This window comes from Struthio camelus, chromosome W (assembly GCF_040807025.1).
Source record: "Struthio camelus isolate bStrCam1 chromosome W, bStrCam1.hap1, whole genome shotgun sequence".
Lineage (NCBI taxonomy): Eukaryota > Metazoa > Chordata > Aves > Struthioniformes > Struthionidae > Struthio > Struthio camelus.
The window spans coordinates 11,002,102-11,021,919 of NC_090981.1; positions in this window are offsets into that span (position 1 = coordinate 11,002,102).

Sequence of the window (19,818 nt, forward strand, 5' to 3'; positions counted from 1 at the left end):
AAGGAGGGAGAGGGAGGGAGAGGGTCCAGGGGAGAGGGAGGGAGAGGGAGGAAGAGGGTCCAGGCAAGAGGGAGGGAGAGGGCGGGAGAGGGTCCAGACGACAAGGAGGGAGAGGGAGGGAGAGGGTCCAGGCGAGAGGGAGAGAGAGGGCGGGAGAGTTTCCAGGGGAGAGGGAGGGAGAGTGAGAGAGAGGGTCCAGACGAGAGGGAAGGGAGAGGGAGGCAGCGGGAGGGAGAGGGAGAGAGAGGGTCCAGACGAGAAGGAGGGAGAGGGAGGCAGAGGGAGGCAGAGGGAGGGAGAGGGTCCAGGAGAGAGGGAGGGAGAGGAATGGAGAGGGTCCAGGCGAGAGGGAGGGAGAAGGAGGGAGAGGGTCCAGGAGAGAGGGAGGGAGAGGGAGGGAGACGGTCCAGACGAGAGGGAGGGAGGGGGTGGTAGACGGAGGGAGAGGGAGGGAGAGGGTCCAGACGAGAGGGAGGGAGAGGGAGGCAGACGGAGGGAGAGGGAGGGAGAGGGAGGGAGAGGGAGCCAGACGAGAGGGAGGGAGAGGAATGGAGAAGGTCCAGGCGAGAGGGAGGGAGAGGAAAGGAGAGGGTCCAGGCGAGAGGGAGGGAGAGGGAGGGAGATGATCCAGAGGAGAGGGAGGGAGAGGAAAGGAGAGGGGCCTGGCGAGCGGGCGGGAGAGGGAGGCAGACGGAGGGAGAGGGAGAGAGAGGGTCCAGACGAGAGGGAGGGAGAGGGAGGCAGACGGAGGGAGAGGGAGGGAGAGGGTCCAGACGAGAGGGAGGGAGAGGAATGGAGAGGGTCCGAGGGAAATGGAGGGAGAGGGAGGGAGAGGGCGGGAGAGGGTCCAGGGGAGAGTGAGGGAGAGGGTCCAGACGAGAGGGAGGGAGAGGAATGGAGAGGGTCCGAGGGAAATGGAGGGAGAGGGAGGGAGAGGGCGGGAGAGGGTCCAGACGAGAAGGAGGGAGAGGGAGGGAGAGGGTCCAGGCGAGAGGGAGGGAGAGGAATGGAGAGGGTCCAGGCGAGAGGGAGGGAGAAGGAGGGAGAGGGTCCAGACGAGAGGGAGGGAGAGGGAGGCAGACGGAGGGAGAGGGAGGGAGAGGGTCCAGACGAGAGGGAGGGAGAGGAATGGAGAGGGTCCGAGGGAAATGGCGGGAGAGGGAGGGAGAGGGCGGGAGAGGGTCCAGGGAAGAGTGAGGGAGAGGGTCCAGACGAGAGGGAGGGAGAGGAATGGAGAGGGTCCGAGGGAAATGGAGGGAGAGGGAGGGAGAGGGCGGGAGAGGGTCCAGACGAGAAGGAGGGAGAGGGAGGGAGAGGGTCCAGGCGAGAGGGAGGGAGAGGAATGGAGAGGGTCCAGGCGAGAGGGAGGGAGAAGGAGGGAGAGGGTCCAGACGAGAGGGAGGGAGAGGGAGGCAGAGGGGGGGAGAGGCAGGGAGAGGGTCCGAGGGAGAGTGCGGGAGAGGAAGGGTGAGGCTCCAGGCGACAGGGAGGGAAATGGATAGAGAGGGTCCAGTGGAGAAGGAGGGAGAGGGACAGAGAGGTTCCAGGCGAGAGGGAGGGGAGGGAGGTAGAGGGTCCAGGACAGAGGGAGAGAGAGGGAAGGAGAGGGGCCAGACGAGAGGGAGGGAGAGGGAGGCAGACGGAGGGAGAGTGAGGGAGAGGGTCCAGACGAGACGGAGGGAGAGGGAGGGAGAGGCTGCAGGGGAGAGGGGGGAGAGGCAGGGAGAGGGTGCAGGTGAGAGGGAGGGAGTGGGTAAAGGAGAAAAGGAGGGAGAGGGAGAGAGAGGGTGCAGGCGAGAGGGAGGCAGAGGGAGGAGAGGGAGGGAGAGGGTCCAGACGAGGGTGGAGGGAGAGGAATGGAGAGGGTCCGAGGGAAATGGAGGGAGAGGGAGGGAGAGGGAGGAAGAGGGTCCAGACGAGAGGGAGGGAGAGGGCGGGAGAGGGTCCAGGGGAGAGGGAGGGAGAGGGAGGGAGAGGGTCCAGACGAGAAGGAGGGAGAGGGAGGGAGAGGGTCCAGGCGAGAGGGAGGGAGAGGGCGAGAGAGGGTCCGGGGGAGAGGGAGGGAGAGGGTCCAGACGAGAAGGAGGGAGAGGGAGGGAGAGGGTCCAGACGAGAGGGAGGGAGAGGGCGGGAGAGGGTCCAGGGGAGAGGGAGGGAGAGGGAGGGAGAGGGTCCAGACGAGAAGGAGGGAGAGGGAGGGAGAGGGTCCAGGCGAGAGGGAGGGAGAGGGCGGGAGAGGGTCCGGGGGAGAGAGAGGGAGAGGGTCCAGACGAGAAGGAGGGAGAGGGAGGGAGAGGGTCCAGGCGAGAGGGAGGGAGAGGAATGGAGAGGGTCCAGGCGAGAGGGAGGGAGAAGGAGGGAGAGGGTCCAGACGAGAGGGAGGGAGAGGGAGGGAGAGGGGGGGAGAGGCAGGCAGAGGGTCCGAGGGAGAGGGAGGGAGAGGAAGGGAGAGGGTTCGAGGGAAATGGAGGGAGGGGGAGGAGAGGGTGCCGGAGAGAGGGAGGGAGCGGGAAGGAGAGGGTCTAGGCGAGAGGGAGGGAGAGGGACAGAGAGGGTCCAGGGGAGAGGGAGGGAGAGGGAGAAAGAGGGTCCAGGCGACAGGGAAGGAGAGGGCGGGAGAGGTTCCAGCCGAGAGGAAGGGAGAGGGAGGAAGAGGGAGGGAGAGGGAGGGAGAGGGTACAGGAGAGAGGGAGGGAGCGGGAGGGAGAGGGTCCAGGGGAGAGGGAGGGAGTGGGACAGAGAGGGTCCAGGGGAGAGGGAGGGAGAGGGAGAAAGAGGGTCCAGGCGAGAGGGAAGGAGAGGGCGGGAGAGGTTCCAGCCGAGAGGAAGGGAGATGGAGGAAGAGGGAGGGAGAGGGACAGAGAGGGTACAGGAGAGAGGGAAGGAGAGGGAGGGAGAGAGTCCAGACGAGAAGGAGGGAGAGGGAGGAAGAGGGAGGGAGAGGGAGGGAGAGGTTCCAGGCGAGAGGGAGGGAGAGGAAGGTAGAGGGTCCGAGGGTCCGAGGGAAATGGAGGGAGAGGGAGGGAGCGGGAGGAAAAGGGTCCAGACGAGAGGGAGGGAGAGGGCGGGAGAGGTTCCAGGGGAGAGGGAGGGAGAGGGAGGAAGAGGATCCAGGCGAGAGGGAGGGAGAAGGAGGGAGAGCGTCCAGGAGAGAGGGAAGGAGAGGGAGGGAGAGAGTCCAGACGAGAAGGAGGGAGAGGGAGGGAGAGGGAGCCAGACGAGAGGGAGGGAGAGGGCGGGAGAGGGTCCAGCGGCGAGGGAGGGAGAGGAAGGGAGAGGGTCCAGACGAGAAGGAGGGAGAGGGAGGGAGAGGGTCCAGGCGAGAGGGAGGGAGAGGGCGGGAGAGGGTCCGGGGGAGAGGGAGGGAGAGGGAGGGAGAGGGTCCAGAGGAGAAGGAGGGAGAGGGAGGGAGAGGGTCCAGGCGAGAGGGAGGGAGAGGGAGGCAGAGGGAGGCAGAGGGAGGGAGAGGGTCCAGACGAGAGGGAGGGAGAGGGAGGGAGAGGGTCCAGACGAGAAGGAGGGAGAGGGAGGGAGAGTGTCCAGGGGAGAGGGAGGGAGAGGGAGGGAGAGGGTCCAGACGAGAAGGAGGGAGAGGGAGGGAGAGGGTCCAGGCGAGAGGGAGGGAGAGGGCGGGAGAGGGTCCGGGGGAGAGGGAGGGAGAGGGAGGGAGAGGGTCCAGACGAGAAGGAGGGAGAGGGAGAGAGAGGGTCCAGACGAGAAGGAGGGAGAGGGAGGCAGAGGGAGGGAGAGGGAGGGAGAGGGAGGGAGAGGGTCCAGACGAGAGGGAGGGAGAGGAAGGGAGAGGCTGCAGGGGACAGGAAGGGAGAGGCAGGGAGAGGGTGCAGGTGAGAGGGAGGGAGTGGGTAAAGGAGAAATGGAGGGAGAGAGAGGGTGCAGGCGAGAGGGAGGCAGAGGGAGGAGAGGGAGGGAGAGGGTCCAGGCGAGGGGGGAGGGAGAGGAATGGAGAGGGTCCGAGGGAAATGGAGGGAGAGGGAGGGAGAGGGAGGGAGAGGGTGCAGACGAGAGGGAGGGAGAGGGCGGGAGAGGCTGCAGGGGAGAGGGAGGGAGAGGCAGGGAGAGGGTCCAGACGTGAAGGAGGGAGAGGGAGGGAGAGGGTCCAGGGGAGAGGGAGGGAGAGGGAGGAAGAGGGTCCAGGCAAGAGGGAGGGAGAGGGCGGGAGAGGGTCCAGACGAGACGGAGGGAGAGGGAGGAAGAGGGTCCAGACGAGAGGGAGGGAGAGGGCGGGAGAGGCTGAAGGGGAGAGGGAGGGAGAGGGAGGGAGAGGGTCCAGACGAGAAGGAGGGAGAGGGAGGGAGAGAGTCCAGGCAGGAGGGAGGGAGAGGGCAGAAGAGGGTCCAGGGGAGAGGGAGGGAGAGGAATGGAGAAGGGCCAGGGGAGAGGGAGGGAGAGGAAAGGAGAGGGGCCAGGCGAGAGGGAGGGAGAGGGAGGCAGAGGGAGGGAGATGGAGGGAGAGGGTCCAGACAAGAGGGAGGGAGAGGAGTGGAGAGGGTCCAGGGGAGAGGGAGGGAGAGGGAGGGAGTGGGTCCAGACGAGAAGGAGGGAGAGGGAGGCAGCGGGAGGGAGAGGGAGAGAGAGGGTCCAGACGAGAAGGAGGGAGAGGGAGGCAGCGGGAGGGAGAGGGAGAGAGAGGGTCCAGACGAGAAGGAGGGAGAGGGAGGGAGAGGGAGGGAGAGGGAGGGAGAGGGTCCAGACGAGAGGGAGGGAGAGGAAGGGAGAGGCTGCAGGGGACAGGAAGGGAGAGGCAGGGAGAGGGTGCAGGTGAGAGGGAGGGAGTGGGTAAAGGAGAAAAGGAGGGAGAGGGAGAGAGAGGGTGCAGGCGAGAGGGAGGCAGAGGGAGGAGAGGGAGGGAGAGGGTCCAGACGAGGGGGGAGGGAGAGGAATGGAGAGGGCCCGAGGGAAATGGAGGGAGAGGGAGGGAGAGGGAGGAAGAGGGTGCAGACGAGAGGGAGGGAGAGGGCGGGAGAGGCTGCAGGGGAGAGGGAGGGAGAGGCAGGGAGAGGGTCCAGACGTGAAGGAGGGAGAGGGAGGGAGAGGGTCCAGGGGAGAGGGAGGGAGAGGGAGAAAGAGGGTCCAGGCAAGAGGGAGGGAGAGGGCGGGAGAGGGTCCAGAGGAGAAGGAGGGAGAGGGAGGGAGAGGGTCCAGGCGAGAGGGAGGGAGAGGGCGGGAGAGTTTCCAGGGGAGAGGGAGGGAGAGTGAGGGAGAGGGTCCAGACGAGAGGGAAGGGAGAGGGAGGCAGCGGGAGGAAGAGGGAGAGAGAGGGTCCAGACGAGAAGGAGGGAGAGGGAGGCAGAGGGAGGGAGAGGGAGGGAGAGGGTCCAGGAGAGAGGGAGGGAGAGGAATGGAGAGGGTCCAGGCGAGAGGGAGGGAGAGGGAGGGAGAGGGTCCAGACGAGAGGGAGGGAGAGGGAGGGAGAGGGTCCAGACGAGAGGGAGGGAGAGGGTGGCAGACGGAGGGAGAGGGAGGGAGAGGGAGGGAGAGGGAGCCAGACGAGAGGGAGGGAGAGGAATGGAGAAGGTCCAGGCGAGAGGGAGGGAGAGGGAGGCAGACGGAGGTAGAGGGAGGGAGAGGGTCCAGGCGAGAGGGAGGGAGAGGGATGTAGACGGAGGGAGAGGGAGGGAGAGGGTCCAGACGAGGGGGAGGGAGAGGAATGGAGAGGGTCCGAGGGAAAGGGAGGGAGAGGGAGGGAGAGGGTCCAGGCGAGAGGGAGGAGAGGGAGGGAGAGGGAGCCAGACGAGGGGGGAGGGAGTGGAATGGAGAGGGTCCGAGGGAAATGGAGGGAGAGGGAGGAAGAGGGAGGGAGAGGGTTCAGACGAGAGAGAGGGAGAGGGCGGGAGAGCGTCCAGGGGAGAGGGAGGGAGAGTGAGAGAGAGGGTCCAGACGAGAGGGAAGGGAGAGGGAGGGAGAGGGTCCAGACGAGAAGGAGGGCGAGGGACGCAGAGGGAGGGAGAGGGAGGGAGAGGGTCCAGGCGAGAGGGAGGGAGAAGGAGGGAGAGGGTCCAGACGAGAGGGACGGAGAGGGAGGGAGACGGTCCAGACGAGAGGGAGGGAGAGGGAGGCAGACGGAGGGAGAGGGAGGGAGAGGGTCCAGACGAGAGGGAGGGAGAGGGAGGCAGACGGAGGGAGAGGGAGGGAGAGGGAGGGAGAGGGAGCCAGACGAGAGGGAGGGAGAGGAATGGAGAAGGTCCAGGCGAGAGGGAGGGAGAGGAAAGGAGAGGGTCCAGGCGAGAGGGAGGGAGAGGGAGGGAGATGATCCAGAGGAGAGGGAGGGAGAGGAAAGGAGAGGGGCCTGGCGAGCGGGCGGGAGAGGGAGGGAGACGGAGGGAGAGGGAGAGAGAGGGTCCAGACGAGAGGGAGGGAGAGGGATGTAGACGGAGGGAGAGGGAGGCAGACGGAGGGAGAGGGAGGGAGAGGGTCCAGACGAGAGGGAGGGAGAGGAATGGAGAGGGTCCGAGGGCAATGGAGGGAGAGGGAGGGAGAGGGCGGGAGAGGGTCCAGGGGAGAGGGAGGGAGAGGGAGGGAGAGGGTCCAGGCGAGAGGGAGGGAGAGGAAAGGAGAGGGTCCAGGCGAGAGGGAGGGAGAGGAATGGAGAAGGTCCAGGCGAGAGGGAGGGGGAGGAAAGGAGAGGGGCCAGGCGAGAGGGAGGGAGAGGGAGGCAGACGGAGGGAGAGGGAGGGAGAGGGTCCAGGCGAGAGGGAGGGAGAGGGATGTAGACGGAGGGAGAGGGAGGGAGAGGGTCCAGACGAGGGGGAGGGAGAGGAATGGAGAGGGTCCGAGGGAAAGGGAGGGAGGGGGAGGGAGAGGGTCCAGGCGAGAGGGAGGAGAGGGAGGGAGAGGGTCCAGACGAGGGGGGAGGGAGTGAAATGGAGAGGGTCCGAGGGAAATGGAGGGAGAGGGAGGGAGAGGGAGGAAGAGGGTCCAGACGAGAGGGAGGGAGAGGGCGGGAGAGGGTCCAGGGGAGAGGGAGGGAGAGGGAGGGAGAGGGTCCAGACGAGAAGGAGGTAGAGGGAGGGAGAGGGTCCAGGCGAGAGGGAGGGAGAGGGCGGGAGAGGGTCCAGGGGAGAGGGAGGGAGAGGGAGGGAGAGGGTCCAGACGAGAAGGAGGGAGAGGGAGGGACAGGGTCCAGGCGAGAGGGAGGGAGAGGGCGGGAGAGGGTCCGGGGGAGAGGGAGGGAGAGGGAGGGAGAGGGTCCAGACGAGAAGGAGGGAGAGGGTGGCAGACGGAGGGAGAGGGAGGGAGAGGGTCCAGACGAGAGGGAGGGAGAGGGAGGCAGACGGAGGGAGAGGGAGGGAGAGGGAGGGAGAGGGAGCCAGACGAGAGGGAGGGAGAGGAATGGAGAAGGTCCAGGCGAGAGGGAGGGAGAGGAAAGGAGAGGGGCCAGGCGAGAGGGAGGGAGAGGGAGGCAGACGGAGGTAGAGGGAGGGAGAGGGTCCAGGCGAGAGGGAGGGAGAGGGAGGTAGACGGAGGGAGAGGGAGGGAGAGGGTCCAGGAGAGAGGGAGGGAGAGGAAGGGAGAGGCTGCAGGGGAGAGGAAGGGAGAGACAGGGAGAGGGTGCAGGTGAGAGGGAGGGAGTGGGTAAAGGAGAAAAGGAAGGAGAGGGAGAGAGAGGGTGCAGGCGAGAGGGAGGCAGAGGGAGGAGAGGGAGGGAGAGGGTCCAGGCGAGGGGGGAGGGAGAGGAATGGAGAGGGTCCGAGGGAAATGGAGGGAGAGGGCGGGAGAGGCTGCAGGGGAGAGGGAGGGAGAGGCAGGGAGAGGGTCCAGACGTGAAGGAGGGAGAGGGAGGGAGAGGGTCCAGACGAGAGGGAGGGAGAGGGAGGAAGAGGGTCCAGGCAAGAGGAAGGGAGAGGGCGGGAGAGGGTCCAGACGACAAGGAGGGAGAGGGAGGGAGAGGGTCCAGGCGAGAGGGAGGGAGAGGGCGGGAGAGTTTCCAGGGGAGAGGGAGGGAGAGTGAGAGAGAGGGTCCAGACGAGAGGGAAGGGAGAGGGAGGCAGCGGGAGGGAGAGGGAGAGAGAGGGTCCAGACGAGAAGGAGGGAGAGGGAGGCAGAGGGAGGGAGAGGGAGGGAGAGGGTCCAGGAGAGAGGGAGGGAGAGGAATGGAGAGGGTCCAGGCGAGAGGGAGGGAGAAGGAGGGAGAGGGTCCAGACGAGAGGGAGGGAGAGGGAGGCAGACGGAGGGAGAGGGAGGGAGAGGGAGGGAGAGGGAGGGAGAGGGAGCCAGACGAGAGGGAGGGAGAGGAATGGAGAAGGTCCAGGCGAGAGGGAGGGAGAGGAAAGGAGAGGGTCCAGGCGAGAGGGAGGGAGAGGGAGGGAGATGATCCAGAGGAGAGGGAGGGAGAGGAAAGGAGAGGGGCCTGGCGAGCGGGCGGGAGAGGGAGGCAGACGGAGGGAGAGGGAGAGAGAGGGTCCAGACGAGAGGGAGGGAGAGGGAGGCAGACAGAGGGAGCGGGAGGGAGAGGGTCCAGACGAGAGGGAGGGAGAGGAATGGAGAGGGTCCGAGGGAAATGGAGGGAGAGGGAGGGAGAGGGCGGGAGAGGGTCCAGGGGAGAGGGAGGGAGAGGCAGGGAGAGGGTCCGAGGGAGAGTGAGGGAGAGGAAGGGTGAGGCTCCAGGCGACAGGGAGGGAAATGGATAGAGAGGGTCCAGTGGAGAAGGAGGGAGAGGGACAGAGAGGTTCCAGGCGAGAGGGAGGGGAGGGAGGTAGAGGGTCCAGGACAGAGGGAGAGAGAGGGAAGGAGAGGGTCCAGACGAGAGGGAGGGAGAGGGAGGCAGACGGAGGGAGAGTGAGGGAGAGGGTCCAGACGAGAGGGAGGGAGAGGGAGGGAGAGGCTGCAGGGGAGAGGGGGGAGAGGCAGGGAGAGGGTGCAGGTGAGAGGGAGGGAGTGGGTAAAGGAGAAAAGGAGGGAGAGGGAGAGAGAGGGTGCAGGCGAGAGGGAGGCAGAGGGAGGAGAGGGAGGGAGAGGGTCCAGACGAGGGGGGAGGGAGAGGAATGGAGAGGGTCCGAGGGAAATGGAGGGAGAGGGAGGGAGAGGGAGGAAGAGGGTCCAGACGAGAGGGAGGGAGAGGGCGGGAGAGGGTCCAGGGGAGAGGGAGGGAGAGGGAGGGAGAGGGTCCAGACGAGAAGGAGGGAGAGGGAGGGAGAGGGTCCAGGCGAGAGGGAGGGAGAGGGCGGGAGAGGGTCCGGGGGAGAGGGAGGGAGAGGGTCCAGACGAGAAGGAGGGAGAGGGAGGGAGAGGGTCCAGGCGAGAGGGAGGGAGAGGAATGGAGAGGGTCCAGGCGAGAGGGAGGGAGAAGGAGGGAGAGGGTCCAGACGAGAGGGAGGGAGAGGGAGGGAGAGGGGGGGAGAGGCAGGCAGAGGGTCCGAGGGAGAGGGAGGGAGAGGAAGGGAGAGGGTTCGAGGGAAATGGAGGGAGGGGGAGGAGAGGGTGCCGGAGAGAGGGAGGGAGCGGGAAGGAGAGGGTCTAGGCGAGAGGGAGGGAGAGGGACAGAGAGGGTCCAGGGGAGAGGGAGGGAGAGGGAGAAAGAGGGTCCAGGCGACAGGGAAGGAGAGGGCGGGAGAGGTTCCAGCCGAGAGGAAGGGAGAGGGAGGAAGAGGGAGGGAGAGGGAGGGAGAGGGTACAGGAGAGAGGGAGGGAGCGGGAGGGAGAGGGTCCAGGGGAGAGGGAGGGAGTGGGACAGAGAGGGTCCAGGGGAGAGGGAGGGAGAGGGAGAAAGAGGGTCCAGGCGAGAGGGAAGGAGAGGGCGGGAGAGGTTCCAGCCGAGAGGAAGGGAGATGGAGGAAGAGGGAGGGAGAGGGACAGAGAGGGTACAGGAGAGAGGGAAGGAGAGGGAGGGAGAGAGTCCAGACGAGAAGGAGGGAGAGGGAGGAAGAGGGAGGGAGAGGGAGGGAGAGGTTCCAGGCGAGAGGGAGGGAGAGGAAGGTAGAGGGTCCGAGGGTCCGAGGGAAATGGAGGGAGAGGGAGGGAGCGGGAGGAAAAGGGTCCAGACGAGAGGGAGGGAGAGGGCGGGAGAGGTTCCAGGGGAGAGGGAGGGAGAGGGAGGAAGAGGATCCAGGCGAGAGGGAGGGAGAAGGAGGGAGAGCGTCCAGGAGAGAGGGAAGGAGAGGGAGGGAGAGAGTCCAGACGAGAAGGAGGGAGAGGGAGGGAGAGGGAGCCAGACGAGAGGGAGGGAGAGGGCGGGAGAGGGTCCAGCGGCGAGGGAGGGAGAGGAAGGGAGAGGGTCCAGACGAGAAGGAGGGAGAGGGAGGGAGAGGGTCCAGGCGAGAGGGAGGGAGAGGGCGGGAGAGGGTCCGGGGGAGAGGGAGGGAGAGGGAGGGAGAGGGTCCAGAGGAGAAGGAGGGAGAGGAAGGCAGCGGGAGGGAGAGGGAGAGAGAGGTTCCAGACGAGAGGGAGGGAGAGGGAGGGAGAGGGTCCAGACGAGAGGGAGGGAGAGGAATGGAGAGGGTCCGAGGGAAATGGAGGGAGAGGGAGGGAGAGGGCGGGAGAGGGTCCAGGGGAGAGGGAGGGAGAGTGAGAGAGAGGGTCCAGACGAGAGGGAAGGGAGAGGGAGGGAGAGGGAGAGAGGGAGGGAGAGGGAGGGAGAGGGTCCAGGCGAGAGGGAGGGAGAAGGAGGGAGAGGGTCCAGACGAGAGGGAGGGAGAGGGAGGGAGAGGGTCCAGACGAGAGGGAGGGAGAGGGTGGCAGACGGAGGGAGAGGGAGGGAGAGGGTCCAGACGAGAGGGAGGGAGAGGGAGGCAGACGGAGGGAGAGGGAGGGAGAGGGAAGGAGAGGGAGCAAGACGAGAGGGAGGGAGAGGAAAGGAGAGGGGCCAGGCGAGAGGGAGGGAGAGGGAGGCAGACGGAGGGAGAGGGAGGGAGAGGGTCCAGACGAGAGGGAGGGAGAGGGAGGGAGAGGCTGCAGGGGAGAGGGGGGAGAGGCAGGGAGAGGGTGCAGGTGAGAGGGAGGGAGTGGGTAAAGGAGAAAAGGAGGGAGAGGGAGAGAGAGGGTGCAGGCGAGAGGGAGGCAGAGGGAGGAGAGGGAGGGAGAGGGTCCAGACGAGGGGGGAGGGAGAGGAATGGAGAGGGTCCGAGGGAAATGGAGGGAGAGGGAGGGAGAGGGAGGAAGAGGGTCCAGACGAGAGGGAGGGAGAGGGCGGGAGAGGGTCCAGGGGAGAGGGAGGGAGAGGGAGGGAGAGGGTCCAGACGAGAAGGAGGGAGAGGGTGGCAGACGGAGGGAGAGGGAGGGAGAGGGTCCGGGGGAGAGGGAGGGAGAGGGAGGGAGAGGGTCCAGACGAGAAGGAGGGAGAGGGTGGCAGACGGAGGGAGAGGGAGGGAGAGGGTCCAGGCGAGAGGGAGGGAGAGGGAGGCAGACGGAGGGAGAGGGAGGGAGAGGGAGGGAGAGGGAGCCAGACGAGAGGGAGGGAGAGGAATGGAGAAGGTCCAGGCGAGAGGGAGGGAGAAGAAAGGAGAGGGGCCAGGCGAGAGGGAGGGAGAGGGAGGCAGACGGAGGGAGAGGGAGGGAGAGGGTCCAGGAGGGAGGGAGGGAGAGGAAGGGAGAGGCTGCAGGGGAGAGGAAGGGAGAGGCAGGGAGAGGGTGCAGGTGAGAGGGAGGGAGTGGGTAAAGGAGAAAAGGAAGGAGAGGGAGAGAGAGGGTGCAGGCGAGAGGGAGGCAGAGGGAGGAGAGGGAGGGAGAGGGTCCAGGCGAGGGGGGAGGGAGAGGAATGGAGAGGGTCCGAGGGAAATGGAGGGAGAGGATGCAGGGGAGAGGGAGGGAGAGGCAGGGAGAGGGTCCAGACGTGAAGGAGGGAGAGGGAGGGAGAGGGTCCAGGGGAGAGGGAGGGAGAGGGAGGAAGAGGGTCCAGGCAAGAGGGAGGGAGAGGGCGGGAGAGGGTCCAGACGACAAGGAGGGAGAGGGAGGGAGAGGGTCCAGGCGAGAGGGAGGGAGAGGGCGGGAGAGTTTCCAGGGGAGAGGGAGGGAGAGTGAGAGAGAGGGTCCAGACGAGAGGGAAGGGAGAGGGAGGCAGCGGGAGGGAGAGGGAGAGAGAGGGTCCAGACGAGAAGGAGGGAGAGGGAGGCAGAGGGAGGGAGAGGGAGGGAGAGGGTCCAGGAGAGAGGGAGGGAGAGGAATGGAGAGGGTCCAGGCGAGAGGGAGGGAGAAGGAGGGAGAGGGTCCAGGAGAGAGGGAGGGAGAGGGAGGGAGACGGTCCAGACGAGAGGGAGGGAGAGGGTGGTAGACGGAGGGAGAGGGAGGGAGAGGGTCCAGACGAGAGGGAGGGAGAGGGAGGCAGACGGAGGGAGAGGGAGGGAGAGGGAGGGAGAGGGAGCCAGACGAGAGGGAGGGAGAGGAATGGAGAAGGTCCAGGCGAGAGGGAGGGAGAGGAAAGGAGAGGGTCCAGGCGAGAGGGAGGGAGAGGGAGGGAGATGATCCAGAGGAGAGGGAGGGAGAGGAAAGGAGAGGGGCCTGGCGAGCGGGCGGGAGAGGGAGGCAGACGGAGGGAGAGGGAGAGAGACGGTCCAGACGAGAGGGAGGGAGAGGGGGGCAGACGGAGGGAGAGGGAGGGAGAGGGTCCAGACGAGAGGGAGGGAGAGGAATGGAGAGGGTCCGAGGGAAATGGAGGGAGAGGGAGGGAGAGGGCGGGAGAGGGTCCAGGGGAGAGTGAGGGAGAGGGTCCAGACGAGAGGGAGGGAGAGGAATGGAGAGGGTCCGAGGGAAATGGAGGGAGAGGGAGGGAGAGGGCGGGAGAGGGTCCAGGGGAGAGGGAGGGAGAGGGAGGGAGAGGGTCCAGGCGAGAGGGAGAGAGAGGAATGGAGAGGGTCCAGGCGAGAGGGAGGGAGAAGGAGGGAGAGGGTCCAGGCGAGAGGGAGAGAGAGGGCGAGAGAGGGTCCGGGGGAGAGGGAGGGAGAGGGTCCAGACGAGAAGGAGGGAGAGGGAGGGAGAGGGTCCAGGCGAGAGGGAGGGAGAGGAATGGAGAGGGTCCAGGCGAGAGGGAGGGAGAAGGAGGGAGAGGGTCCAGACGAGAGGGAGGGAGAGGGAGGGAGAGGGGGGGAGAGGCAGGCAGAGGGTCCGAGGGAGAGGGAGGGAGAGGAAGGGAGAGGGTTCGAGGGAAATGGAGGGAGGGGGAGGAGAGGGTGCCGGAGAGAGGGAGGGAGCGGGAAGGAGAGGGTCTAGGCGAGAGGGAGGGAGAGGGACAGAGAGGGTCCAGGGGAGAGGGAGGGAGAGGGAGAAAGAGGGTCCAGGCGACAGGGAAGGAGAGGGCGGGAGAGGTTCCAGCCGAGAGGAAGGGAGAGGGAGGAAGAGGGAGGGAGAGGGAGGGAGAGGGTACAGGAGAGAGGGAGGGAGCGGGAGGGAGAGGGTCCAGGGGAGAGGGAGGGAGTGGGACAGAGAGGGTCCAGGGGAGAGGGAGGGAGAGGGAGGGAGAGAGTCCAGACGAGAAGGAGGGAGAGGGAGGAAGAGGGAGGGAGAGGGAGGGAGAGGTTCCAGGCGAGAGGGAGGGAGAGGAAGGTAGAGGGTCCGAGGGTCCGAGGGAAATGGAGGGAGAGGGAGGGAGCGGGAGGAAAAGGGTCCAGACGAGAGGGAGGGAGAGGGCGGGAGAGGTTCCAGGGGAGAGGGAGGGAGAGGGAGGAAGAGGATCCAGGCGAGAGGGAGGGAGAAGGAGGGAGAGCGTCCAGGAGAGAGGGAAGGAGAGGGAGGGAGAGAGTCCAGACGAGAAGGAGGGAGAGGGAGGGAGAGGGAGCCAGACGAGAGGGAGGGAGAGGGCGGGAGAGGGTCCAGCGGCGAGGGAGGGAGAGGAAGGGAGAGGGTCCAGACGAGAAGGAGGGAGAGGGAGGGAGAGGGTCCAGGCGAGAGGGAGGGAGAGGGCGGGAGAGGGTCCGGGGGAGAGGGAGGGAGAGGGAGGGAGAGGGTCCAGAGGAGAAGGAGGGAGAGGGAGGGAGAGGGTCCAGGCGAGAGGGAGGGAGAGGGAGGCAGAGGGAGGCAGAGGGAGGGAGAGGGTCCAGACGAGAGGGAGGGAGAGGGAGGGAGAGGGTCCAGACGAGAAGGAGGGAGAGGGAGGGAGAGGGTCCAGGGGAGAGGGAGGGAGAGGGAGGGAGAGGGTCCAGACGAGAAGGAGGGAGAGGGAGGGAGAGGGTCCAGGCGAGAGGGAGGGAGAGGGCGGGAGAGGGTCCGGGGGAGAGGGAGGGAGAGGGAGGGAGAGGGTCCAGACGAGAAGGAGGGAGAGGGAGGGAGAGGGTGCAGACGAGAGGGAGGGAGAGGAATGGAGAGGGTCCAGGCGAGAGGGAGGGAGAAGGAGGGAGAGGGTCCAGACGAGAGGGAGGGAGAGGGAGGCAGAGGGGGGGAGAGGCAGGGAGAGGGTCCGAGGGAGAGTGAGGGAGAGGAAGGGTGAGGCTCCAGGCGACAGGGAGGGAGATGGATAGAGAGGGTCCAGTGGAGAAGGAGGGAGAGGGACAGAGAGGTTCCAGGCGAGAGGGAGGGGAGGGAGGTAGAGGGTCCAGGACAGAGGGAGAGAGAGGGAAGGAGAGGGTCCAGACGAGAGGGAGGGAGAGGGACAGAGAGGTTCCCGGCGAGAGGGGGGGAGAGGGTGGGAGAGGTTCCAGGAGAGAGGGAGGGAGAGGGTACAGGCGAGAGGGAGGGAGAGGGCGGGAGAAGGACCTCGGGAGAGAGACGGAGAGGGAGGGAGAGGATCCAGGGGAGAGGGAAGGAGATGATCCAGATAAGAGGGCGGGAGAGGGAGGGAGAGGGAGGGAGAGGGTCCGAGGGACAGGGAGGGAGAGGGCGGGAGAGGGTCCAGGCGAGAGGGAGGGAGAGGGAGGGAGATAATCCAGAGGAGAGGGAGGGAGAGGAAAGGAGAGGGTCCAGGCGAGAGGGAGGGAGAGGGTCCGAGGGACAGGGAGGGAGAGGGAGGGAGATGATCCAGAGGAGAGGGAGGGAGAGGAAAGGAGAGGGGCCAGGCGAGAGGGCGGGAGAGGGAGGCAGACGGAGGGAGAGGGAGAGAGAGGGTCCAGGCGAGAGGGAGGGAGAGGAATGGAGAGGGTCCAGGCAAGAGGGAGGGAGAAGGAGGGAGAGGGTCCAGACGAGAAGGAGGGAGAGGGAGGCAGCGGGAGGGAGACGAACAGAGAGGGTCCAGACGAGAAGGAGGGAGAGGGAGGCAGAGGGAGGGAGAGGGAGGGAGAGGGTCCAGACGAGAGGGAGGGAGAGGGAGGGAGAGGGGGGGAGAGGCAGGGAGATGGTCCGAGGGAGAGGGAGGGAGAGGAATGGAGAGGGTTCGAGGGAAATGGAGGGAGGGGGAGGAGAGGGTGCAGGAGAGAGGGAGGGAGCGGGAGGGAGAGGGTCTAGGCGAGAGGGAGGGAGAGGGACAGAGAGGGTTCAGGGAAGAGGGAGAAAGAGGGTCCAGGCGACAGGGAAGGAGAGGGCGTGAGAGGTTCCAGCCGAGAGGAAGGGAGAGGAAGGAAGGGGGAGGGAGAGGGACAGAGAGGGTACAGGAGAGAGGGAAGGAGAGGGAGGGAGAGAGTCCAGACGAGAAGGAGGGAGAGGGAGGCAGAGGGAGGGAGAGGGAGGGAGAGGGTCCAGGCGAGAGGGAGGGAGAGGAATGGAGAGGGCACGAGGGAAATGGAGGGAGAGAGAGGGACAGGGAGGAAGAGGGTCCAGACGAGAGGGAGGGAGAGGGCGGGAGAGGCTGAAGGGGAGAGGGAGGAAGAGGGAGGGAGAGGGTCCAGACGAGAAGGAGGGAGAGGGAGGGAGAGGGTCCAGGCGAGAGGGAGGGAGAGGGCAGGAGAGGGTCCAAGGGAGAGGGAGGGAGAGGAATGGAGAAGGGCCAGGGGAGAGGGAGGGAGAGGAAAGGAGAGGGGCCAGGCGAGAGGGAGGGCGAGGGAGGCAGACGGAGGGAGATGGAGGGAGAGGGTCCAGACGAGAGGGAGGGAGAGGAGTGGAGAGGGTCCAGGGGAGAGGGAGGGAGAGTGAGAGAGAGGGTCCAGACGAGAGGGAAGGGAGAGGGAGGCAGCGGGAGGGAGAGGGAGAGAGAGGGTCCAGACGAGAAGGAGGGAGAGGGAGGCAGAGGGAGGGAGAGGGTCCAGGAGAGAGGGAGGGAGAAGGAGGGAGAGGGTCCAGACGAGAGGGAGGGAGAGGGAGGGAGTGGGTCCAGACGAGAAGGAGGGAGAGGGAGGCAGCGGGAGGGAGAGGGAGAGAGAGGGTCCAGACGAGAAGGAGGGAGAGGGAGGCAGAGGGAGGGAGAGGGAGGGAGAGGGAGGGAGAGGGTCCAGACGAGAGGGAGGGAGAGGAAGGGAGAGGCTGCAGGGGAGAGGGGGGAGAGGCAGGGAGAGGGTGCAGGTGAGAGGGAGGGAGTGGGTAAAGGAGAAAAGGAGGGAGAGGGAGAGAGATGGTGCAGGCGAGAGGGAGGCAGAGGGAGGAGAGGGAGGGAGAGGGTCCAGACGAGGGGGGAGGGAGAGGAATAGAGAGGGCCCGAGGGAAATGGAGGGAGAGGGAGGGAGAGGGAGGAAGAGGGTGCAGACGAGAGGGAGGGAGAGGGCGGGAGAGGCTGCAGGGGAGAGGGAGGGAGAGGCAGGGAGAGGGTCCAGACGTGAAGGAGGGAGAGGGAGGGAGAGGGTCCAGGGGAGAGGGAGGGAGAGGGAGAAAGAGGGTCCAGGCAAGAGGGAGGGAGAGGGCGGGAGAGGGTCCAGACGAGAAGGAGGGAGAGGGAGGGAGAGGGTCCAGGCGAGAGGGAGGGAGAGGGCGGGAGAGTTTCCAGGGGAGAGGGAGGGAGAGTGAGAGAGAGGGTCCAGACGAGAGGGAAGGGAGAGGGAGGCAGCGGGAGGGAGAGGGAGAGAGAGGGTCCAGACGAGAAGGAGGGAGAGGGAGGCAGAGGGAGGGAGAGGGAGGGAGAGGGTCCAGGAGAGAGGGAGGGAGAGGAATGGAGAGGGACCAGGCGAGAGGGAGGGAGAAGGAGGGAGAGGGTCCAGACGAGAGGGAGGGAGAGGGAGGGAGAGGGTCCAGACGAGAGGGAGGGAGAGGGTGGCAGACGGAGGGAGAGGGAGGGAGAGGGTCCAGAAGAGAGGGAGGGAGTGGGAGGCAGACGGAGGGAGAGGGAGAGAGAGGGAGGGAGAGAGAGCCAGACGAGAGGGAGGGAGAGGAATGGAGAAGGTCCAGGCGAGAGGGAGGGAGAGGAAAGGAGAGGGGCCAGGCGAGAGGGAGGGAGAGGGAGGCAGACGGAGGGAGAGGGAGGGAGAGGGTCCAGGCGAGAGGGAGGGAGAGGGATGTAGACGGAGGGAGAGGGAGGGAGAGGGTCCAGACGAGGGGGAGGGAGAGGAATGGAGAGGGTCCGAGGGAAAGGGAGGGAGAGGGAGGGAGAGGGTCCAGGCGAGAGGGAGGAGAGGGAGGGAGAGGGTCCAGACGAGGGGGGAGGGAGTGGAATGGAGAGGGTCCGAGGGAAATGGAGGGAGAGGGAGGAAGAGGGAGGGAGAGGGTCCAGACGAGAGAGAGGGAGAGGGCGGGAGAGGGTCCAGGGGAGAGGGAGGGAGAGTGAGAGAGAGGGTCCAGACGAGAGGGAAGGGAGAGGGAGGCAGCGGGAGGGAGAGGGAGGGAGAGGGTCCAGACGAGAAGGAGGGCGAGGGAGGCAGAGGTAGGGAGAGGGAGGGAGAGGGTCCAGGCGAGAGGGAGGGAGAAGGAGGGAGAGGGTCCAGACGAGAGGGACGGAGAGGGAGCGAGACGGTCCAGACGAGAGGGAGGGAGAGGGAGGCAGACGGAGGGAGAGGGAGGGAGAGGGTCCAGACGAGAGGGAGGGAGAGGGAGGCAGACGGAGGGAGAGGGAGGGAGAGGGAGGGAGAGGGAGCCAGACGAGAGGGAGGGAGAGGAATGGAGAAGGTCCAGGCGAGAGGGAGGGAGAGGAAAGGAGAGGGTCCAGGCGAGAGGGAGGGAGAGGGAGGGAGATGATCCAGAGGAGAGGGAGGGAGAGGAAAGGAGAGGGGCCTGGCGAGCGGGCGGGAAAGGGAGGCAGACGGAGGGAGAGGGAGAGAGAGGGTCGAGACGAGAGGGAGGGAGAGGGAGGCAGACGGAGGGAGAGGGAGGGAGAGGGTCCAGACGAGAGGGAGGGAGAGGAATGGAGAGGGTCCGAGGGAAATGGAGGGAGAGGGAGGGAGAGGGAGGGAGAGAGTCCAGACGAGAAGGAGGGAGAGGGAGGGAGAGGGAGCCAGACGAGAGGGAGGGAGAGGGCGGGAGAGGGTCCAGCGGCGAGGGAGGGAGAGGAAGGGAGAGGGTCCAGACGAGAAGGAGGGAGAGGGAGGGAGAGGGTCCAGGCGAGAGGGAGGGAGAGGGCGGGAGAGGGTCCGGGGGAGAGGGAGGGAGAGGGAGGGAGAGGGTCCAGAGGAGAAGGAGGGAGAGGGAGGGAGAGGGTCCAGGCGAGAGGGAGGGAGAGGGAGGCAGAGGGAGGCAGAGGGAGGGAGAGGGTCCAGGGGAGAGGGAGGGAGAGGGAGGGAGAGGGTCCAGACGAGAAGGAGGGAGAGGGAGGGAGAGGGTCCAGGCGAGAGGGAGGGAGAGGGCGGGAGAGGGTCCGGGGGAGAGGGAGGGAGAGGGAGGGAGAGGGTCCAGACGAGAAGGAGGGAGAGGGAGGGAGAGGGTCCAGGCGAGAGGGAGGGAGAGGAATGGAGAGGGTCCAGGCGAGAGGGAGGGAGAAGGAGGGAGAGGGTCCAGACGAGAGGGAGGGAGAGGGAGGCAGAGGGGGGGAGAGGCAGGGAGAGGGTCCGAGGGAGAGTGAGGGAGAGGAAGGGTGAGGCTCCAGGCGACAGGGAGGGAGATGGATAGAGAGGGTCCAGTGGAGAAGGAGGGAGAGGGACAGAGAGGTTCCAGGCGAGAGGGAGGGGAGGGAGGTAGAGGGTCCAGGACAGAGGGAGAGAGAGGGAAGGAGAGGGGCCAGACGAGAGGGAGGGAGAGGGACAGAGAGGTTCCCGGCGAGAGGGGGGGAGAGGGGGGGAGAGGTTCCAGGAGAGAGGGAAGGAGAGAGTACAGGCGAGAGGGAGGGAGAGGGCGGGAGAAGGACCTCGGGAGAGAGACGGAGAGGGAGGGAGAGGATCCAGGGGAGAGGGAAGGAGATGATCCAGATAAGAGGGCGGGAGAGGGAGGGAGAGGGAGGGAGAGGGTCCGAGGGACAGGGAGGGAGAGGGCGGGAGAGGGTCCAGGCGAGAGGGAGGGAGAGGGAGGGAGATAATCCAGAGGAGAGGGAGGGAGAGGAAAGGAGAGGGTCCAGGCGAGAGGGAGGGAGAGGGAGGTAGACGGAGGGAGAGGGAGCGAGGGGGTCCAGGCGAGAGGGAGGGAGAGGAATGGAGAGGGTCCGAGGGAAAGGGAGGGAGAGGGAGGGAGAGGGTCCGAGGGACAGGGAGGGAGAGGGAGGGAGATGATCCAGAGGAGAGGGAGGGAGAGGAAAGGAGAGGGGCCAGGCGAGAGGGCGGGAGAGGGAGGCAGACGGAGGGAGAGGGAGAGAGAGGGTCCAGGCGAGAGGGAGGGAGAGGAATGGAGAGGGTCCAGGCAAGAGGGAGGGAGAAGGAGGGAGAGGGTCCAGACGAGAAGGAGGGAGAGGGAGGCAGCGGGAGGGAGACGGACAGAGAGGGTCCAGACGAGAAGGAGGGAGAGGGAGGCAGAGGGAGGGAGAGGGAGGGAGAGGGTCCAGGCGAGAGGGAGGGAGAGGAATGGAGAGGGTCCAGGCGAGAGGGAGGGAGAAGGAGGGAGAGGGTCCACACGAGAGGGAGGGAGAGGGAGGGAGAGGGGGGAGAGGCAGGGAGATGGTCCGAGGGAGAGGGAGGGAGAGGAATGGAGAGGGTTCGAGGGAAATGGAGGGAGGGGGAGGAG